General features: G+C 35.4%; 1 long non-coding RNA gene across 1 annotated transcript; it reads right to left on the bottom strand.

Annotated features, from left to right (window-relative positions):
• Positions 1 to 863: 863 nt before the first annotated feature.
• Positions 864 to 1,384, bottom strand: LOC115628587. The gene is made up of 3 exons (XR_003995813.1): positions 1,280 to 1,384; positions 1,009 to 1,217; positions 864 to 956 (listed from the first exon to the last, which is right to left on the bottom strand). It is a non-coding gene; the product is annotated as an uncharacterized LOC115628587 (long non-coding RNA).
• Between the last annotated feature and the right edge of the window lie 4,768 nt (positions 1,385 to 6,152).

Raw genomic sequence — 6,152 nt, 5'->3', positions numbered from 1 at the left:
GCGTGTGTGTGATTCTCCACCTTTTAAATTTGTTTTATTTTTTTATTATTTAAGTATTTTAATTTGTTATTGTAATTAATTTGGCAAATAAAATTCCTCCACCGCGTCGGATTCGTTATTAGACATTTTTGTTATTCCTATAGGCTTTGTTTTTCTTTAGTTGTATGTAGTATAAGTTATGTACGGTTTTGATTTATTTTCTCACATCACTTTTTGGCGGTAATTGATATTGCATCCTCTCATTATAATGAGCCGCAAACATAAAAGTAAGACGGACCAATTAGCATTCAAATAAACCTGGACGATTTTTTATTAAAAAAAGGTGCAAGCCTTCGATCACTTTGAATTATTTGGGAATATTCGAAGTCATTTAAAATTTTAGTATTATATGATTCCACTCGAGTTTGTGTTGTAATAGGTGAATTATCCATAATTATTCTTTTTGCATTCCATGATATTTGCATACTATTCACAAACAATCATGAAACAAATCCATAAATGATTTACGTATACAGATTTAATAGAGATTTCTTCAATTAATGCTTAAACAAGTACCTATTTGTTTTGTATGTATGTAAATGTTAGAGCAATATTAAGCAATCGTCTACACACCAAGTTCCTATATACATACCTTCAAAATCTTTTCAGAAAGACAAAAGGTAGAACATAGTCATATCGACTATCGACTACATGCTGATCAATTAGAATATTTTTACACATAATACCCATCGTATATTTCCAACAATCTACTTATATTCCCTAGCCCTCTGGGTATTTACATTTTTTTGTAAATTTGTTTATTTCTTAATATCACAAACACTTTTACTCTTCGCAATTTATGTGCGTAACTTTGCTTAATTCTTGTCTGTAGTTAATATCCTTCAGTTGTTTTGTGGCACTTTCAACAGTCGCTGGAGCTGGACTTAATGCCCGCGTGTATATGATGGCCACAGCAGCTGAAAACAAGTATACAAGCCGAATGTGCAGAGAAATTCAAAGGATATATACCCACGATTATCCTTCGAGCATTGTATAACCACAACATAATTCTTGTAATCGACGCCGATGGCACGCATCAAGCCATCTGGCTTCGTTGCAACAAGAGGCAGCATGTGCAATACACGTTGCGTTACTAAAAATTGCTTGGACTGACAGTTTTCTTTTAAATAAGGCTCATAGCTTTCGGATTTCGCATATGTGAACCATCTCCCCGACAGCTGTGGGGAAAAACATTTAGGAATCACTTGACCATTTTAGGTGTAAGTATTATCATATTAACGGCATCCTTTTTAAGCGGCACACTCTTCACCGTAGAACATGACAGTTGTCCTTCAGTTGTAAGTAAGGAAAAGGCCAAGGTAGAAAATGTAAGTAAGCATATTTCTTGAGCACCCATGACGCTCGGAAACCTGGAATTCGACTAACAATAGTTGCAAAATTAATATTAAGTCATTAATATCTGAAACCGTGCGGAACAGATGCAATTAATGGCTTCATTTCCACTGCCCACGTAATTCAAGATACGTTTCCAATTTTAACGGAACTTATTGAAAAAAAAAAACAAAATTTTTCTGCAAACCCGATTTGCACTTCGCACGATCAAAAAGCATTTAAGATAATTAATTAATGATAAAAATGGAATTGTTTCCAATAATAGACTACAAATTTGAAATTCTTAGAGAAGTTTTATACTCTGTTTCCAAAGGGTATACTAGTGTAACATGAATGTATTTAACACCGAGAAGGCGTGGCACTCTCCACAAAATATATGTATTCTTAATCAATCTGACGAGGCGATGTAGCCAAGTCCGACTGGCGGTCCATTTATTCAGTAGTAGTATTATGTTCACCTCAGCATTCCATTCTTGTTCAATTGTTAAAGTTCTATGAAAATTTCAGAGATGCTACTCCCATTAATTTTGGGTGATCTTCGATGAATTTAGGCACAGGATTGGACGAAATCTGTGATGATTATTTTAAGTTCTTCCCCTTCCTTTTATTTTGAGTGGCAAAAGCAATCATCACCATAACTTTAAACAAATATTAATAATGCCTCTCTGTTTGTTTTATTTTCTAGTAGTAGTCTAGTACAAACTATCAATAATTGAAAGCACAACTAAAGGAGGAATGGCTCGTTGCTGCCACCTCAGATGGAAATTGAATGCGGTTCCACATTTCACACGTTGTTATATTTTTGACACGCCATTTCTTACTTCTTAAGATAAATAAATAATCACTTAACAAAGTTAAATACACATTTTTAAGACTAACAATTAAGGGAGGTATTGCGAAAGCAAGGGAGCGGGATTTATAAAATCTGATTTTCTCGGTTCTCGAGGGAAGCGAATGAGGCACAATAAATCGACGCATAGATTCTTGCAATCTAAAAGGAATACTGAGATATGAGCATACCTTGTCAAGACTATTAATACTTTGTGGTATTTTTCCCGCAAAACGAATAAAAAGAGGCTACTTAAGGAACCTAAACAGCATCACAGCCAAGATGGCACTTCAACTCAACGGCTTTTGTGCAACCTGCGATCAGTAGGCCTATGGCGTGTACACAGACTGCACTTTTTGGGATGCACAACGTGTTCATTTGACATGGCCATGGCCACACAGTTTCTGCTGCAGTCACACTCCACACACACTCACACACTGGTAGCACCATGACGCCAAATTCTGCAACTGCATAAGACTAATACACTATGTTTGGAAATAAGTAGGAGTACTACACATTTCAACACACAATGACCCAGCTGCCTTTTACGTATTCTAAATGCAGACTGTTTTTTGAACTGGTAGTGCAAAATGCGGCCAAATGACTGCACACTTACCCTTTGCTCAACTGTGTACAAAGTGCCAACGTCCATGGCTGTTCCGGACGGTTGTTCGATCCAACTGATATCGTTTTAATTTGCAAACGTATTATTTATAGCAGTTGGAGTCACATTTATTATTTATGACAAACTTAAATCCTTTACTTTTCTCATATTCTTCAGCACATCTCAAATTCACGAACATTTTTATTCACTTTTCCATCCCGACGCGTCGCGTAGGCCTCCAACCGGCTCCGGCAAAAGCTTAAACCAAACGCATGGAGCTCCGAAAGCAGTCTGCGCATGCGACACTGATATGTTGCAGGCTCAGGCTCCATGGAATGTTGCTTTCATGCAGCCAAGTTGCAGGCAACATGTTGGCATACTCAATAGGCATATGTATGTACATATACACGCATGTACATATGTATGTGTGTAAGTCTGTTGCATGATGTGCAGTTGTGTGGAAGTAGTATTTGCAGCCATCGAGCTTGAGTTGAAAATTTCTCTGGATGTTTGTCTTGTTGAAAATTTTTATTAGAACAAACCAACCCCGGATGGAATGTCATTTATATATTGTGCCATCTGTCAGGCCAATCTAAATCATTTTTTGCATTTACGTATTGTCGGTTATTGGATACAAAATTAGCATTCCCTGGCCTACAAAGATATGAGAAAATACAAAGCAATAAGGACTTCATAAAATATCAGTGTGAAAGGAGAATAAAAGCGATTGCTGATTTTTTAAAGCTCTCGCAATTCTAAGAAGTTTGTACCATGTTAATGCTTATTTGTCCCCATGTCAAGTTTGATCATGATAGGTCAATTGTAAAGGAAGTTGTTGCCATAAATCTAATCTCTGGCCATGCTCTTCCAGCAGCTGTGTTGCTTTTGTTGCTTTGATTGCAAAAAATTGTGGACACAAATCCGATGCAATTCACTTATTGGTACAACAATACTTAGATGTATTTAGAAATTAAAATAGTACTTGTATGTTTTTAAGAGCATATGTATGGTCTGTTTTACCCTTATTAAAAATGAGTATATGGCTATACTTTCGTTCAACTCTGATTGCACACAAAAGAATGAACATAAATTAACTGAAAATCTACAAATACATATATGTTTGAACATGTTTGAACATATGTTGGGCAGGATATTTGTGTTTTTCATTTTACAAATTTAATTGCTACTAAAACTTACAAGATTTGAACAAGGCACACCTGCACAAAATTCGCATATCATTATTGTTATTGTTCTACCCTGTACCTAAAAGCTACAAAAGTATTTAAGGTTTGAGGGAAGTTAAAAATATAGCAGACCGAATGACAAGGCGAGTCGATATAGCCCTACTCCCCTCAACTACATCCCATCAGTGCTTTTGTTTCTTCATGTTAAGTTTCATCAATAAATAAATGAAGGTTCGAAGTCGGCCACTCCTCCTTCTCTGTTACATACATTCACACAAACCAACTATATTCTTTTACCCCTTGGATACAGGTTATTAAAGTACATCTTTATAGTTGGATTTAAAATTTAAAGTTCATGTTTTCATTATTATTTTGATAACTAACTGGACCAAAAAGCAACACTACAAACTGAAGAACAAGACGTCTTTATAGCTACATACATACATATGTATGTGTTTTCACATTATCAGACTTTGATACCGACATACCGCGAATAACTGTCTAACCATCCCACAGCTGGTTAGCACAAAAGCTTTGCGCAGCTCAGAGTCTGTTGTGTATGTGTTGTTGACACAACAGTTATATTGCATATTCTTCGAACACTGGCCCATGTGGAGTATAAACAAACTAGGCATACGACTGTACAAATGCTCTTTACATATTGTTCAGTATGACCTTACAGCCCCAACAAACAAATCCACACATTGCAATATAGGAAAATACAAATTATGACGTAGTGTCTAGATATTACGCTAGAACCTTCACAAATACCTTTTTATTTATTTATTTTATTTATTTATATTTATGTCAACAAACATTGACTGTCGACATAGGTAAACTATATATACGCAAAAATTATATATAAAAAAACCGTATAAGCTAGGAAAGCCTGAGTAGGAGAAATCTAATGAAATCACAATAGTATCTAGTAAAACGCCTCCGATCGATTTTGAGCTTATAATCATCTTCTTTTAAAACTATAACATTCCAAAACTATCTTGTTCGTCACCTCTCCTTTTAAGGGATTGTTATTGTCGAATAATGTTGAGTAATCTCCGTATGTGTAAAAACAAGAATATATCCGCCAAGGGCGTAGGCAGCTTTTACCAAAGGGGGGGCCAAAATATTATAATTTTAATTAAATAATGCACGATGCATTTAAAAAATAACTAACGCGTATGATCAATGAAAAAACTTCAACAATTCCCACTCAGATCCATTTTAAGGCGAAATAATGCGTCATAATAAAAAACGTGTGGTCGACTTTATGTGGCAACATTTTTTCTAGGGGTGGCAACGGCCCCCCTCCTGCCAAGGCCCTTGATATCCGCTGATGCAAACAGCGTGAGCCTACACAGCATTAAATTAAAAATATCCGCTTCAGACATCTATCTTCTATCGTTCTTATGCAATTTGTTTCAGCTTTCCACGCGTTTTCCCCAACCATCCATAATTTGGTGTCTCCGTACCAGCAATTCATATGATGACAATACATATGTATGGGACAAGTACCAAGAATCTATGTAAATGAAATTTAAAATTGCGCTTCAACTAAGTAATACAGATCTATATTCGAATTAAAGCTGTGCCAAATAAATAGTTGATACGTACATATGTATATAAATATGCAATACGGACTATAGGATTATATGGATAGGAAATAAGTTAATAACAATATTCCAATTTTATCGGCGAATTTTATGAGTATTATTTGTTTGGACCGTATGAGTAGGATTAACCTCTCCCATCATAGAAAATGTTGTAAACAAGAATTAAGAAATAAGTTTTAACTATAAGCTAGAATTGAATAAATAAATAAACTTTATATGAAATTACCCCGCCATTACAAAAGGAAGCTTTTTTCAACAATGTAACCGTTTTTCTTACTGCTTCTATTCTTGATGCTCACAATTAAAATGCGATCTTTGACCTCTTAGCTTGGCGCCTATATACTACATTTGTCTTTAAACTTGTTTACATTTTTATTTTCCTTTTCCAGTTCTTATCAGCTGTTTGAGCTCTCAACGTGCAATGCAATGCGAGACGAGCTTTTGAACAACAGTGGAGCTTTCGCGCAATTACGGGAATCATAAAAAGCTCATTTAATTCAATAGTGGGTAACTGGCATTTGTTTGAAGCGGAC

The sequence above is a fragment of the Scaptodrosophila lebanonensis genome, unplaced genomic scaffold (assembly GCF_003285725.1).
Source record: "Scaptodrosophila lebanonensis strain 11010-0011.00,11010-0021.00 unplaced genomic scaffold, SlebRS2 tig00000118-arrow-arrow-pilon, whole genome shotgun sequence".
NCBI lineage: Eukaryota > Metazoa > Arthropoda > Insecta > Diptera > Drosophilidae > Scaptodrosophila > Scaptodrosophila lebanonensis.
This window is presented reverse-complemented; position numbering and strand designations above follow the sequence as displayed.